This window comes from Dendroctonus ponderosae, unplaced genomic scaffold, assembly GCF_020466585.1.
Source record: "Dendroctonus ponderosae isolate FM_Combo_2020 unplaced genomic scaffold, Dpon_F_20191213v2 Dpon_F_20191213_3, whole genome shotgun sequence".
NCBI classification, from domain to species: domain Eukaryota; kingdom Metazoa; phylum Arthropoda; class Insecta; order Coleoptera; family Curculionidae; genus Dendroctonus; species Dendroctonus ponderosae.
In genome coordinates, this window is record NW_026018508.1 from 1411810 (window position 1) to 1429339 (window position 17530).

Sequence of the window (17530 nt, forward strand, 5' to 3'; positions counted from 1 at the left end):
TATACAAGCAATGAATTTGTGTTTACGTGGTTTACTTCTATCCAATTTAGGGTTGATTTTAAAAAGATTAGTAGTTAGTACGTCCAATCGTCATTTACAGTTCTTAATTCTTCAATATTTTAGCGACTTTTTGTTTGTAGTAAATTATAATTAGCACTATTTTTTGTATTGCCATTTTCACCTGAGAACGCCGGTTTTTGACCATTTATGAAATTCATTTTCTAATATATCACCAGGAACTTCCGGATCTGTACTGTTGAAAGACACATTTCCTTTCGTTCTAAGCAGTCGACTAGCACAATTGAGGAATGATTTGTTTTTTATTAGCTCTTTTATTCGTTGTCTCCTTTGGCCAATTAAAAAATCTCTAAACCACATTGACAAGTTTGTCTGGCGATGACTGGTAACTGATCCGGCTGAAACATCATAAAACTTTAGATGATGTTTTAGAAAATCCAAGTAATATGAAAAACATCTAAAATGACATTAGAAAGCTAATGTAAAGCTCAACTATTTCTTATTTAGATTGGGATGGAAAGGAAGAAACCAGCACATCATGTCATGGTTCACAAAGTTCTATGTTTTCCAGAGTTAATCTTTTTTGATAGTTACTCCTATGTGTAGAAGCTAGTCAAGAAAGTTGATCCACTTTAAATTGATTCTACTGAAAATGGAATTTAAGTAAGGTAGTGAAAGAGTTTTTATTTTTCCATATGCTTGTATGATATTAATGATCTCTAGTGTTATTCTTTTATTTAGTATGCTGCTTAATGTATAACTGAATTCAAACCTAAGAACTAATTAATCTTTTTCAATTTGAATGATAAGTGGCAGACTTTTTCCACCTCATTCGAGTAGTGTGAAGCCTCCATAAATCCGTATTCACGACAAAATGTACGACATAATACAATTGTGGCCTATACTACACTTTCTTGGAACATATCCACTTTGCAAAATAACCCACTCCACGTCCTTTATAATGGAGATAGAACAACGAGATGGGAGCTTTGTTCGTGAAAGTCGACCTTTGATACAGAGATAGTCTAAGGACGAGGTAATTTTTGCACCCTCTTCGCACTTGTCACAGAATAATGGGAGATAATTACACTTTTTCTTTTGTAGTTTGATTGTATCTGGTGCGAATCAATTCGTCTCGCTTACAGAAATTTATATAAAAAACATTCTGGTCAATTTCAGTACCGGAAATTAATTCGCACCTGCATAGAGTTTTCATCGATATTATCAGTCAATCATAAATGATCTACGCTATTTTAGTTATTGAAAAACATTTTCTCTGTTGGGAGTTCTAATTTATTGCTCATTAAAACGTAGATCTACTTTGCAATAGGTTTAGATGGAAAGTGAATTATTTGTATAGATCCTGTCTTATTAAAACTGTGTCCTTATAATGAAAATTCGTGTTACATAACTATACAGAGTGTCCCCATACGGGTAAAGAGTGGCTGTGTCTCGAAACGGTAGGGACTAGCAGTTTGGAAAAAAATCCTTATAAGTAAAGTCCTTAAAAGTAAAGGCGTAAAAAATGACTGGGAAATGTTTTGAAATTCCTATCTCGAACCGTTGGAGACGTAACTTCTACCACAAAACAAAATAGGCTTGGTATTTCGGAAAAGGGCGAGATGAGCTGTAACTTTAAAAACGTCATTTGAGAGCTTGTGTAATTCCGCATCGTTTATCTTTTTAACAATTTGTTGTATCTTTCATAATAAAACACGGAAAGGCTAATGCAGTTTTCAATACTTCCATGTTAATATGTCCTGAAGTATAATGTACTTAACCGATTTTACTATTTTTGTACTAGTTTGAAAGAGCATTTTAATATCTTTAAAAAGCCCATTTGTTGTTAAACCGTTTAATCTAAAACAAATCAACGAGATCGCCTTTTCTATTGCGATTACAAATTTTTCTGATTTTTGGAAAATAGTTAAATGGAAGGATACTAGTAATTTGACATACCCCTTCACAAGTTGAAATTACCTACATTTCAGTGAAAACCACATCGTTATATCTCCAGTCGTTCTAAAAAAAAAGAGAAAAAAGAAAATGCAAATATTTATTTAAAATGCACATTTTTGAAGCATTGGATTGCAATTAGTTTTGCAGCGTGCTTAAAAACTACCGGCGAACGGCACAAATAATAACAATGAAACAGTAAAAGTTAAAAAGTCTTAGAATTACCCACACAAAATCAAGCCAAAAACATCTCACAAATGTTCAAAATGCCATCCATCATTCTCAATGCATTTACTTACTCTAAATTCCGTAGAAAAAAACTGCTACTTTAGTCTCAGCCCTGGATAAGGTTCTAACGGCATTTTAAATTCTTCCCATCATATTTTCCCTGGTTGTGGGTTTGTCTTGGAAAAGCAGGTCTTTTAATCTACCCCATAAATAGAAGTCTAAGCAAGTAAGATCTGGCGAACGCGGTTGCCAGAGAAATAGACTTTCTCTTCGAATAACCCTAATTGAAAATTTCTCGTCTAAATACTGACGTATGTTTCGATTATAATGCGCCGGACAACCACCAAGCTGGAACATGTTCTCCTTGCTTGCAAGTAGACATCTCCCAAAAGCGGTGGCAAAGGAACGTTTAAAAATGCCAAGAACCTTGCTCCATTAAGTGTTTGGTCAAAAAATGTGGTCCTATAATTTTTCTTTCTACGATTCAACACCATACGTTCAGACTCCAGCGATTTTGTTGTTCTACTTGCCGCATGCAATGTGGGTTTTGCTCGGACCAATAATGCATATTATGCAAATTCACACCCCCTGCGCTATTGAAAGTGGCTTGGTCGGTTTATAATATGTGTGACAGAAAATTTTGATCTTCCCGAATCATATTTAACAGTCAGTAACAATGGCTAACCCACTATCATAATCGGTATCATGTAACGCCTGGTGTAAAACAATGTGGCAGGGGTGTATACATATTATAATTTTCCAGAATCTTGTGGACAATTGTTTTTGGGACTCCCAGGTCGTCCGATATCTTTCACGTGCTTAAGGCGGAATCGTATTGCACGTAACGAAAAAAAAAAGAAAACGCCCTCTAGTCAGACGCGGATGCAACTTTCGAGTCAGGGGGGGGGTCTAGTAATAGAAATTCTTTGGTTGTCTGTGAAATTAGAAACATTATTGTTAGTCGACATAACGACATAAACCTAGCACAAGAGGGGTCATGATCCCCCATGACCCCCCTTGTTCTGGGTGATCCGCTCTTGCCTCTAATTGACTTGTTTCAAACCAAACGGATCAACGAAAAACGGCTAGTCCTCTCCGTAGTCGAGATACAGCTGTACATTAAGGAATGGAAATGCACCGCTTGAATATAAATTAAGGAATATGCCAATAAAATATTCTTAAAACTATTTTTAAAGATACAGTATAGTTTTAGTTGTATAATTTAAATTTAAATATTTAATAATAGTTAAATTTATTTTTGTTTCATTTCTGACAAAACATGTTGCTCTCTTATTGGAAATTGGATCTAAATGTTATTTTATACCTGCCAGTTTTGATTCTGTAGAAATTGTGTAGAATCACAGAAGTAGCGTAGAAACTTATGTCACCTAGTAATAAGAAGTGATAAAATAAAGTGTAGTTAACATTGAAAATTCCCAATGTAGACATAAAATATATGAGTGTGTCTTTTGCTTGCTTATACTTGCCTGTAAAGATCAGCTAGAAATTTCCAGGAGGAATCAAATTTCAAAATGCGTTAACTTATATTTCGAATAAAAGTTGAACTCCGGACGTAAAATATCTTCTGTAGCCATGTTCCTATCCTCACCTAATGCTTGCAATCTTCTGTAAAAACGAAATTCTAAATAGTTTACAGAAACAATACATTTTCTCAAATTGCGAATTAATAGTGAGTATTGTTAGTATAAATTTCCGTCATGCATTAAATTCACGAAACGTAAAATTTTACCTTAAAACTTTTGAAACAATATGAATACAAAAACAGGGGAATAAAACATTGCTTTATAGGAAAATTGGTGTTAGAGATAAAGAATCACACAAAATAAAACAGTGCGATGTTATTGTCGGCCAATATTTTGATGGATTTCTTAAGGATAATTTTCCCCAGTTAACATTTGACCATTTACTTAACTGTAGGAAACTGTATTGCTATTGGTTTATACAAAATAATGCTGTGACAACGTTTTAGTGTACTGATAAGGTAAACTACCTTTAATCCGATCGGAACAATTGCGCTTTTTTCCTGGGTACTTTTACAATATATTTTTTCAAGTTATTGTTTTTTCGATTAGTTTACTGTTTTAAGATGAACAGATTTATAATGGAACCTGAAATATGTTCTCACATTAAATCGTCTGAAAATTAATCAGTCACAAAGTGGTCATAAAGTACAATTAGCGGTTACTTTATTTTGCATAATCGACGTGTTTCAAACCGACTCAAAAATACTAGTTTAGTTAAAAATGTTTAATACAAGTAAAACTTCTGTAAGACAAAATTGGTGCATAATTTTTCAGTCGTTGTCAAAAACATCCCATCTGATTACTCCATGATGAATGTAAAAGTTGTCGAAGTTGATACTGTAATACGTACCGTATGCTATTTTTCTTAATATTGGGTGGAAATTAGCCGTCGAAAATATAAGATTTTGAAAAAACAGCTTTGAAAATGTTGTTATAACAGATAGCTGACAGTCAGTGACAAACGGTCAAGCTGTCAGCGTGCGTGGCGAAAGTTATTACTTTCCACACAGAGGTAGTGTTTTTAGTCGAAGGCAGCGGGCAAAGAAATCACCCCGTACATAATTTTATTAAAAAATTGAATAATGGGAGAAAATATAAATTGTTTTTTATTATTTCGCTAGAAGTTGCTTTGAAAATGTGAACGAGCAGTAACTTAAAAGTATAATTATTAAAGGTACAATTGTTAAATGTATAATTTTCAGCTTCAATAGAAGATCGTACAAGTAAACGGTTAGAAGAAAAGTCTTGGGGACGTTAGTCCTCTAAGGAATCCTTTTTCTTATTGTTTAGAGGTTCTCTGGGTTGAACGAAATCAACTTTTACCGAATGATGAGAATACATTTCTTTTTTACTGGTGGATAAAGGCTTTGATTGTGGCATTTTTCTTTGATTTGCAGTATCACAGTCAGCCCTTTGATTCGGCCCTGAAAAACGCAAATGATTGAAACATAACATTAGGAACAGTTCAATATTAATCTGCTTATGTCTTGCTGAGCTAACTGAGCACTCGCTGAGACTCATTCGAATCAAAATTTTCAGAAAAATCGTCTCAGCTTAATCCGTACGAAAAGGCAGACTAATTATCTTGATTTAAAATATCCTCTGAAGTTTCTTTTGTGGTGGATGGTTTTGGATTAATCTCAGATAATATACTGGATAGTTTAGCTATATTAATTCCTTCAAAACATTTTTGTAGATTATTTTTTGAGTGTTCGGTATAAAGTTGAGAGTTATCTGAGCGCCATCCTCTCATCTGTTCAATCAGTTGCATGTTTGCACCTGATTCAGACAAAACTGTAGCTGTAGTCTGCCGAAAACAATAGCCAGTGTATCTTTTAGCAATTTTCAAAGCTCAATATGTAGCAATGGTATAAGAAGTTTCATTAATTTTGTTAATGCCAATCACTAGATGTAAGTTGATCACTTTCTTTTCTTATACTGTACAAGAAAATTATCTGTGCATTTTTGTGGTGGCCTCAGTGAAATAGACTTTTTTAATGCTTCATAGAAAAGTTATCTAATGCTAAATTCTTGTAAATATTGTGTGCTAGTTCTAAGCACTAATGCGATTAATCAATTGCCTTCGGCAATTACATTCTTGATTTTCAAATTTGTTAGTTCTTGGAATCGAAGTCTACCACAAATTCCAAATGTAAGAATAACCTGAAAGATATATAAGATATATACCTTAAAAAAAACTGCATTTGAAGCTAAATACACTTTTTCGGCGCTTTCTTTATATATTTTTTGATGTCACTCCATCTCAAAGTAAGCGATTGCTTTGGTTTATAACCTTTGCTATTTTTTTAGCAAGGCTTTTAAGTTTCCAAATCCACTAATATCTGCATTTCCTTAAGTACTTCAAGCCTTTATTAACATATGCAGACCATAAGCTCCAAAGAGTTGGCGGCTTTAAATTTTCTTTCAGTTTGGTAAAATATACCACATATTTTTTTCTTCTGAGCTTGAAAGTGAATTTTGGTTCTGCATTTTCCGGTTTTTATATTTTTAGTAGGCTACTAGGTATCGTTCTCTAGGTTTTTTGGCAACGTTTCTGTTTCAATTATAAGACTTGCTTCTTTGTCAAATTTTTACATATTTCTTTCTCAGATTTACCAACCCAAGACATTTTTTGAGTCATACGGCTTTGAAAAGTCCACAAAACGCCCGAAACGATTTATCAACCAAAATTCGCCGTTGCTAGTTACCGAGTCAGAACGTTGCGTGCGAAAGCTATTGTAGTGGGTAAAAGTGATTGTTTCGCCAACGAAAACAGTGGCGAAAGGGCGTACTTTCCGGCAGGGGATTAAGAAAAACATATTTTAAATCGAGTTCTCTAATTTCATAAAATAAATTCTTTAAATGTTGCTTTATTTTCCTGACCGCGTGTAATTGGTATTATATTTTATTCCTTCCGGGGTTTCAGTCAAAGTGTGAAATAAATTGTTTTATAGGTCTCGTTTATTTCATGACTTTGACTGAAACCCAGGACGGAAAAGAATATAATAATTCGAATGTTGCTTAAGGATCTAGAACCAATCTGGAATCTGTTGATTTATTTTCCAATAATTCTACTACCCCCCCTTTGATCTAAATGTTACATTAATTTTGTTGAACTGGTCACCTTTACACAGTTGTAACATTTATTACAACTTCAATAATATATTCGACCCATAAAATAAATGCAAGAAATTTAATATTTAGTTGGTTCAAACGATTCGAATTCTTCAGTTAATTTTTAACTTTTAATTTTTAATTTTTAGACTCATTAAGTTTGTCGTACCATACTTGATAAATATTATTTTTGATCAGTAGCAACTTTCTATCACTTTTAAAACAAGTCTATCACTTTAATAAAAGCACGTCAACGAAAGTTGTACAACTTTTATAAAAAAATTAACAGTACTGCTCTACACTTATTTTAAAGCTCAGCTTTTAGCTTAAAGCATAAATGAGGCACAAAAAATGCAATCTAATTAAGAGTATAATTTGAGTCGTAACTCAGCCGAATTATTAGTTCAAAGTTGCCATATTTTTTAAATTAATTTGAGTTAGAATAATAACAATAACAAAATGTTAACAATGAAAGTAATATTAGTAAAAACAAATTTATTCAAGAACCATTAATTGCATATGGAATTCACAAGGGCTTAGAAGTATTTTGAAGCAATTACTCTTTATGACGGTTGGATGCTCTGTGCTACCTCCATAATTAGATAAAAATACCATCTAGACAGAAAGGCAACCTGTGCCTTTGATATATGACGCTATTACTTTTAATTTACTTGTAATTGCCTTTCATATCCGCTAGCTCTCACTAACACGAATTGTTGAGATAGTCTAAGATACTAGTCAGCCATTGTTTTGTAATTAAAAATACTAGTAATTGTGAATGTGACTTGAAAGGTGATTTATATTATGTTAATAGTTAATTTAAAGTGTTATTGTTGGTAAAGTAATTAATCTTACTCCCTTTCGATTTAAACGTGTAAGCACCGCCAGGGAGCAACACTGGAAGATAAGCAATTTTTACAAATTCAACTTACAGCTTACAGCCATAGATTTGCCCTAAGTCACAAATGTTGGTTTCAGAGAAATGAATCATCAAATTTTTCTTACAATGGAAATTATAAATTAAATTAGTTTGTGTGATATAACGATTCAAATTAAGTACAAAAACTTAACTACTATTCACGAAAAAAAAACAACAATTTCTAAATGCATTTTTAAACAAAAAAGTACTTGGGTTGTTTTGCCTTTGAATTAAAACTAATTATCAGAAAATACAAAAAACGACAAAGCGAACAATTTTTTTGAATCTTTAAATCTTTTTTACAAAAACTAATGTTAACATTACTACATCTTAATTTATTTGTAATCTGACAACAAATTTATGTAGTCATCTTGTTCTTCGACATTTTCAATTTGCGAACCTTCATCTGGGTTGCTAGTCGTTTCTTTTTTCATTTTTTGCGGCTTTGGCTTACGGGGCAGGTCTTTATAAAATTGATGGTATATTGAAGGAAATAAATCTAGCAACTTTTGTAAATTCTCTCATTTCTCATAGCTAATTTTTCTTGGTAAAGGGGTTCTAAGTTCTAAGAAAATTGGTTGAATGTGTGTTCGTTCGGAGTGCAATTAGTAAAGTGATTCTTGTATTTTTTTAGATTTGAACACATCTTATAATAGTATAGATCGTTTACTCGACTTTTTATAATGTGGGAAACTTACGCTATGGAAAGGGCACATGTGTATTATATACAAGTATGTACCCGGTTATTCCTGTAGTGAAACTATTTAACTATTTTCAAAAACTAATATATTTGCAATAATTAGATCACGAATTATGCCGCAAAGTTTTTGAAGGCAATCTGCCTCATTACCATTACGCAAATATCTGATTACGTTTGACTTAAATATCAAAAGCCCAAGGGAAAATAAAAATTAATACCTTCAAGAAATTTTCAGAAAAAACATTCCCAATATTTTTCTCCTACTCTGCACGTCAGCCCCTATAACCCCTGAAACAAAATGGCGCAAATTTTGAGTCATCCTGTATATTTAAGAAAGTTTATTTGTAAAAATATGATAAAACTTCAGCATTGACCGCACATGTTTTATCTAGAACTTAAAAAAGACCCCTCTTTTAAAGAAAAATTTTAGGCAATAGCCATATATGATTTAAAATATACAGGGTGTCTCGTAAGCACATGATGAAAGGGATACTGCGATATCATTTGGATAAAAAGAATACGATCCGACTTAACTTTTATTAACAAAAAAATCTCTGGCTTGTCTGCTATTGATGGTCAAAGTTCTTCAAGAAAATTRTCTTTTTTGAAAAWTCGAGAGAATGATACGATATTGTACCGTGGATGGCCGAGTATCAAACTCTTTCTTCAGCTTMMAACTTTTATTCACCTCGGTATAACTTTAAATGCGGAASAGGAACAAACTAACTTCAAAATTAMCGTCAACTTCAMAAATAATAACAATAACACACGGAAAACTCGCTCTTCAGTCTCGCGGGGTTTAACCTCTTCTGTACCCGGTCGCTGCTATCACTTCACTCCCCATGTCTGGTTCTCGTCGTCTCTTATATAGTTTCCTCCAGGTAACCCAGATAGTTCTCCAGAACAGGTGCGAAACTCAAATGGGGCTCCCATTTACTGAAATACCATGAATTTCGATCCGCCCATTTCAAACGTGAGTACCCCAGGCCATTTCCGTTACAATATATTTTGGTGAAACTCGCTGAGAACCTCGTACCATTCTCCCGAAATTTCAACGAAAATATTTTTTTGGAAGAACTATGACCATTAATAGCAGAGGAGCCAAACATTTTTTGACAATAAAAGTTAGGTCAGATCGTCTTGTTTGGTGCAAAGAATATCACAGTATCCTTTTGATCATGTGCTTACGGGACACTCTGTACTCAGGCATCTTCTCTTGCAAAATAGTGTCTGTAGATTGTGGACAGAATAGAGAAAGTGGACGGAATACAGTTTCTGCATACCTACAGCTAGAAAACAAAGGATGATAGCTAATTTACGTTTTTGCCATTAACTTTAGGGCAAACAACTTTAAACATCGTGGGATCATTTTTTTYCTAATTTCTTAGGTAATTAAGTCGCGATTTTCATTAAAAACATCAARATTTGCCCAACTATTCCTAGATGATTATTAATAAGTATTCCAGATTCTAAGCAAGAAACTTAAAAAACAAATATTTACCTGCTTTGGTACCAAGTCATAATAACTTTACTTACATTCGTGTCAACCGAAACGATAAATGCATGACTATTTTATAGGAAAATCGACATTTACGCCTAGAACCTCAAGTCCTAAACTAATATTTACAACTGAGCTGAGTTTGACTCCCAAATTGAGTACGCACATTGCAAAGTCCCATAACGTAAAACTTTGATTTCTCGTATTCATCCAAATAATTACCGGTAGAAATTTCAAATCGTCAATATTGGTTCTATCGATTGACTGTCAATATTCAAAAGCTGGGCTATTTATCCAAACTATTAAATTTGTCGCATAGAGAAAGCTGGGAAAGCAGCGGTGAAACGAACAGAACGTAAATGGAATGTGACAGGAAGGTATAATGCGAATGACTTTAATCTGAGCTTCATCCTGTAAGTTCTTTAAAACTGAGATGTAGGACGTTTGATATAGGTAAAGGTCAATGTGGAAAATCGGGTTAGGGGCATGTCGATATGCAATATCCCTTCTCGGAATTTGATTGCATGATGATTAGGTTGCTGTGATCTAGCTTCTAATCTTGTGTGTTTAATTCTCCTTTAAGTATTTAATTTATACTGTAACTAATAAGTTTTTTAATAAGTTAATTATGATTGACTACAAGTCGCTGCTTGCTAAGTCTAGAACTTCACGCCTGACCTGAATATTTTTACGAAACTAAGCATTCAAGGGTTTCCGAACATAAGATCTGCGAATTCAAATCTGCGATCAGATTTTCAACCCCTCGTATGAAAAGTGCTACATCCACATCTAAGTACGAAAATGGCTATTTTTGGTAACCTTGTATGCCAACTACCAACCTGCACTAATAACAAAAACGTAGGTTTAGATAATTTGTAAATCACTAAAAAAATGAGATATTCCAGTTTGAAGAAATTCTAGATACTAGTTGGCATTCAAATTTTGTTGTAATACATGCGGATGCCAAAAAATAGTCATCGACTACTCCGCATCATACATTTTCTTTCATCACATAATTTCATTTCTTTATACATTTTTATGCAGCATTTATTCAATCTGCATTAGAATTGTGTTTAATTGTTAATGAAATGACGTTGTTCTCTGTTTAGTTGAAGTTTGCTTACTTGTTTTCCTATCTTAATACCAGATGTGTTTTGCTTACCTCTCTCATGATTACTTAATTATTTTCATTCTTCTCCCTTACCAATTCGCAACTTTTTAACGGCGCATTATTTCATTCAATTTATTTTCGGATTACTTTAATTGTATTGCAGTTGTAGTGGTAACCAGTAATTATAATTGCTTGATCAAGTCTTACCTCTTTGCAATCGATTAATTTCTGTATACTTATGATAACTACTCGATCCGAAGCTTATTTGCATCAACTTAGCAATTTTTTTTATTTCGTTCTTGTATAGGAACTGGCTCTCACTCTGATCCCTAAATTCGTTAGATTTCGTCTAGTAGTATTTGGTTTTGTGTATCGAGGCTTTGTCTTTTAATGTAAGCGGCATCACATTTAATCGAATACACAAATACATCTTACCGCTTCAGTGTTCATGATTTTTTCTTCTTCTTCCAAATATGTGCTGTTCGGGTGGTTGTTTATACATAATGATGTATTTATTTTCTGGTATTAGTTATTCTTCTGATGTATATTAATCGTGTCATGCTTCGAATCTAGCATTTTGACTTCTAATCTTGCCTTACAGTTCTTTGGACTTTTTTAAATTTTGTATTACTGATCTCTCCTAAAAGTTTGTAAAATGTTCGAGTGTTTTATTTCAAAAGACCCGTACGCTCCCGTCATAATTCTATCTTTACAGCGCTCTGTTTTATAATTCCAACTTTTTTTTATCACCCTGCAGATGTTGGGAAACTTTGAACAAGGAAACTATTGGGGATCAGTCTGTTGTATTCTTTAAAAAGAAAAGGTCCTACGCAATTATTATGGTATTAGAATCCTTATAAAAGTGCCGTAAATGGGACACACTGTACATTTCTAATAATAATTTAGCTCACACGCTTGGCGATTTTTTGAGCACTGCTCTGTTAGATTATCAAAACAGTGCATTTATTTGTGAAGGTTTCTGAAGTGAGAAGAGTACAACTCTCGTAAACACATTGCCAATTTTCAACCAGCATAATTCATAGTCTCGTACTATCTAAAAATTTGTAGTTTCTGGTATCTCAGACGTCTCCCGAACACTCTTTATACACTTTCCAGGCACTTCGCATTTTATTTTTACATACGGGCTAACATGTACTAATGTCTATTAAAAATAATTTCGTGAAAGCTCTATGTGATGCTCTTTGAAATTATATCATAGATGACTAAGTCAATACGTATGTCCTTCGTGGCTTTTATGTTCCACTCTCTGGAATTACGATAATAAAGCTTTTAAAGAGCGACGAGTCCTTTATGCGGGACAAAAGCCGTGAATAGCGAGAAACAACTGACACAAATTACAGCTTCGGCCCTCACATTTCTATGTTAAAATTTGTTCTTCGCTTGATTTTCTTTTTCCAAATAGTATGAACTTTTTACAGTCGGGCATTTTGCATATATTTCATCTTTGGATAACGAAATTTTCGCTCCGTTTTCAGATTTCAATGGGGTGGCGTTGAAATCGAGATACGCTGTTGTTTATTCCGTTTTACCGTAAAAAATTTCAAAACAACAAACTTTCATTCTTAGAGAAACCTTTCGACACTTGAAATAGTTCAGTGGTTCGCTTATCAATACTTTCGATTAATTTTTTCCAGTTTTCGTTCGTCAGATTAAAGGTTAATTTACAAGGTAGCGAAACAAGATGTACCAAATTGCAAATAAATGTTGCCTATCGCACAATCATTTCGTTACCTGCTCTTCGACAAAATTCAGTTTTATCAGTATTTTCGAATCAGAAAAAATTACATTTGTAACTCTTCAAAATGCAAAAGGCAGGAGTTGCTCCTGAATGAAAGACGCAAACCAGTAGAGGGTAAATGCCTGCTCAAAAAATTGGTAGCAAGGCACGAAATGCGCGTGTTTGCGGCGCGGCTTGGTGGAAAATATTGTTGGCAAAGTCAGCTACAAACGGCTCACGGTGTTTCTCTTTTGCTGCCTCCGCTTAGCTGGAGCACATCGAATAAAATCAATGAAAAATGTTTCCGAAACCTTTTCCCAGTGCACATTTCTGTGCGTTTCTATAATGCGCGTTTGGACATTACATTTGCCTTAAGTATATACCGGTTTCTCTGCTAACTTTTTCTCCTTAATTTTGGGTTAATCCTTCCAACGTTATATTAAAATCAAACAACTTCCGTAAAAAATGTTTGGCTTTCCATTATGCTACCGATATATTTGAGGTATTGCTAGGAGAAGCTTTTATATAGCTACGGTAGCTCCTACAATTTTAGACAGGTTTTATCAGCTTAGTCAGCTTCATATTTCAACGGAATATTCGTTTGTTACTTAGTTTTTAATAATAATGCCCTTAAAAGAGCCAGACAGTATTATGCTCTTTTAGTAACTAGTAAATGTCTAATATACAGGGTTATTTAAAATGAACGACACTGTGTTGCTCTGGGGATACTGCGAAAATAATTTTACAAACATGTAAAAAATAGTCCCTCATAAAATACTGAGCTATCCGCTAAAAAATTTCAGTAATTAGGCAGCTGTATATTTGATTGCCGTTGCGGATTATATTCTTTTCATTAACAGTGCCCACATCCCTGTTACGTAATGCGTCAATTAAGAAAAGTCTAAAGTGACATTGAAAATTAAATTTTAAAGTAATTTAACTGATTACTGATGGAACTATACAGAGTGGCCATTTTCTGAATCTTTGTATGGGTAACTTCTACATTTTTAAAGATAGAGAATCCGTTAAATGGGCAATTGGGCAGAATCCGATTGCCTTACATTACCGTTTTCAAAATGTAGGTACCCGGCTTAGTTCCCGAAATATCCTGAAAAGACAAGAAATCAACACTTTTTTAATTATCATATAATTCGTAAACTGCTTAAATTAGAAAAAATTTAACATTGTCTTTGGTAGAACTTTTTGCGTTGAATTCAATAAACTAGCACTCGTTGGCATAGTCAACTTAATTTACGAGATAAAAAATAAACTTATGTTTTTTTAAATAGTAATCATAGTTGGCTGTGGGCCTTTTAAAATCCTTATTTTTTTTTAATTTAACGATATAACTGTATGTTTTTTTCCTTTTGGTGCCGTAAAACATCAAAAGAAGATAAAAAATGTGTAGTAGGCTATGGAAACAAGAACTGTATTATCACACAAAGCACAAAACAATAATCCGAGAATGTCTAAGTTAAAGACAGAATACCCCCCTCGCAACTGCAGTGGAAGCGTCTACATAAGAACTATTAAGAGATCGGTTGCGACGAGAATAGAGAACACCGACGAAATTGTAAACTGGGACATGTGGAAAAGTCGGCAGTGGCGGAATACGCCCTCAGCGATGGAACACACAACGTCTATTTCGGAGAGGCACAGGTTCTGGCCACAACAACATGCTATCGTCTCCGACTAATACGAGAAGCTGTTGAACTAAACTAAACAGGATATGGTTTCCAGCGCTCACCAACGAAAAAACAGCAGGAAAAAGCAACAGCTCAGGACAGGAGAGAATATCTAGTACACCGGAGGATAGCAACAGCCAACAGAATGCGCAGGCTCCGATGATACAGGCCACGTCATCACAAACCACGTCAGCGCAACCAATCCATAAATACGGACTGTGCCCGAGGAATTGAATCAGGTCTGTACTACACGACGAAAAACCCCAATTTCATACCCCCTAAACTCCAGAGACATTTAAACAAACTCACAAACTGGACAAACACTTGGAAAATTAACATCAACGCCGACAAAACACAAACCCTCATGATCACGAACAAAAGAACAGCCAATCTCAATCCCATTACGCTACACAACCAAAACATCGCCTGGGGCAAAAAGGCTAAATATCTAGGCATCACCTTAGACAAAAAACTAACATTCAACGAACACATCACCGACAAACTAGCCAAAGCGCGAGCAGCGAGGGCCGCCCTTCACCCACTTCTGAAACGCACCAGCAAACTTTCTATCAAAAACAAACTCCTAATTTACAAACAAATTATTCGTCCCCAAATTCTCTACGGCTCCTCAGCTTTCATTTTGACCTGCAAAAGTACACTGAAAAAACTACAAACCCTTCAAAACAAAATCCTACGATCGATCTGTCACGCTCCTTGGTACGTACGTAACAAAGACATCCACAATGACCTAAAAACTGACACTATCCCTGAATTCCTGACCAAAAAACACGCAAAATTCAAAGCCAAAGTCCTTAGCCACCCAAACCCATTAGTCCAAAACACCTTTAAACTTCCTAGCAATGACCAGGGCCAGAAAACCATCATGGCCCCCCTTAACTGGGATTAGCTCCCCAAAACCCCCACACAAACCTCCCTTTTCTTCGCCCCTTCCCCCTAACCCCAACCAGAGGTGCCACGGGAAAAAATCCACTGGTCACTTCTACTAAGCACACATTCAAACTTAAACTCTTCTAAATTTAAAACTTAAAAGTCCCGAAAAGGGCAGTCAAAAAAGAGCAAAAGTTCCAACGAACTAGCTCAAGTAAAATATCCAAAACATCCGGAATTGAATCAGAACAGTGTAAGCCCTCAAGCAAACCACTTCGGAAGATGCAAGCCACTCATGCTTGCGAAACGTCAAGAAGAAATTCTAGCCAACGACGGCATAAAAACCCAAAAAACCCATTAGTTTCAAGGAATGGCCAAGGAATGTTTCGGTGTTCTAATACTTCTTGAACAGCTCTGGTGCGATGTGGCCTGGCATTGATCCATAAAGGTGAACTGATCCCCTAATTCATCACGTGGGGTTATAATTCTATGAATAACCTTTTAAAGGTAATAGGCACCTGTCATCAACCCCGATATGTGAATAAGGGGGATCTTTCTAAAGAACATTATTATGTTAAACCCCAAAAACATTTGTGTTCCACCGCAATATGGAGCAACTGCAACGGCTGTATGAAGCCTATTTCGGCGTCCTGCTTCTCTCCAAACTCTTACTCGGTAATCATCACTCACCAATCCAAACCGCGATTGATCGGTAAAGAGCCCATTTCTCCGCTCTGCCCATCTCCAGTTTTGATTATTTCGTGCCCATTGTAAACGGGCCCTTCGGTGGCGATGAGTTAAGAAAGGAACTCTTAGAGGCCTTCTGGACCGCAATCCTGATTGTAAAAGTCTTCTGCGGATAGTAGCACTGGATATCACACGGTTATACGTTCTCTGGAACTGAGATATTAGTGCCGGTAGGGTGACTGAGCTCTCTCGACGGACTCATTGGGAAATATAGCGATCTTCTCGTATCGTGGTAAAGTGAGGACGACCACTTCGAGGTCTGCTGTCACTTAACCAGTCTTTTCAGCGTCTAATTGTCCTGCTAACTGTGCTTCTAAGAAAGTTCAGCCTAGTGGAAATATTGTGCCTAGATAAACCTTCTTGTCACAGAGCAATAATTCTAGTCCTATCAAACGCTGACAACTCGTGTCTAGGCATGCTGCACGATTCAGATACTAATGCCGGCTACTAGTGATCAATATAAAGGTGCAATTTTTGCAGCATAACAATTTTAAAGGCGTAAACACATTTTTTTCGGAAATTACATCAGGTTCTTTACTTGTAAACAAGTATGTTTTATTTGCCAATAAAACAATTTTGTATAAACTAAACGTATGTAGTAAATACGTGGGGGGTGCAAGACTTTTGAAAGTGTATTTTTATCATTATTTTGAAGCAGCAAGTGTACTTAATCTGCGGCATATTTCTACATTTATTGGCAGTCACCCCGGGCATGATTATCTGAACTGTCTGGAATTAATAATCTGTAGGAATTCCTGTCTTCTATTGGTCCAAAACTCACTATAGGCGCACCATTGTTTAAATAATGGCCATTTTATTTTTCTAGTAGAATGCGGGAAGCTATTAGACTTAAATTATAGCTTTGGCTCTGACGGTCCTTTGTCCTCTATTTGCGTGCCTGTTTTCAAATAACATTCACTTGTTACGAAAGAAGCTTCTTTTTCGTAATGGTTCGTGATGGATAGAATATTTATATTACGAATATATGTGGTACGAATTGAAAAATTTAATTTCACACCCACTATATGGGTGAAATAAATGTTTCGCTGTATTTTTGTCATCTTTTTCAATTTATCATTTCCCAAGATAGCAAAATTAATGTTGTTTTTCCTGTTTAATGTAACCATGCAACAGCGACACGTAGAATACAATAGCGCACAATATAAATTCAAGGGCGTCAAACCTGTGAATGCCAATAAAATATGGTGGGTGTCAGGAAACAATATATCAGGAGCCCATGTCTTGAATCCGTATATGGTTCAAGTGAAACACTTTCCGATAATTTTGCATCGATTTTACTTGGAGTGACAATAAAAGCTATTACTTTATTTATGTAGGCTAATATTTAGAGTTTATAGAAGCAACGCAATAAGTCTCCTATATA

General features: G+C 34.9%; 1 long non-coding RNA gene across 1 annotated transcript; it reads right to left on the bottom strand.

Moving 5' to 3' along the window:
- Positions 1 to 3409: 3409 nt before the first annotated feature.
- LOC125503903 lies at positions 3410 to 4741 on the bottom strand. The gene is made up of 2 exons (XR_007281151.1): positions 4597 to 4741; positions 3410 to 3828 (listed from the first exon to the last, which is right to left on the bottom strand). It is a non-coding gene; the product is annotated as an uncharacterized LOC125503903 (long non-coding RNA).
- Between the last annotated feature and the right edge of the window lie 12789 nt (positions 4742 to 17530).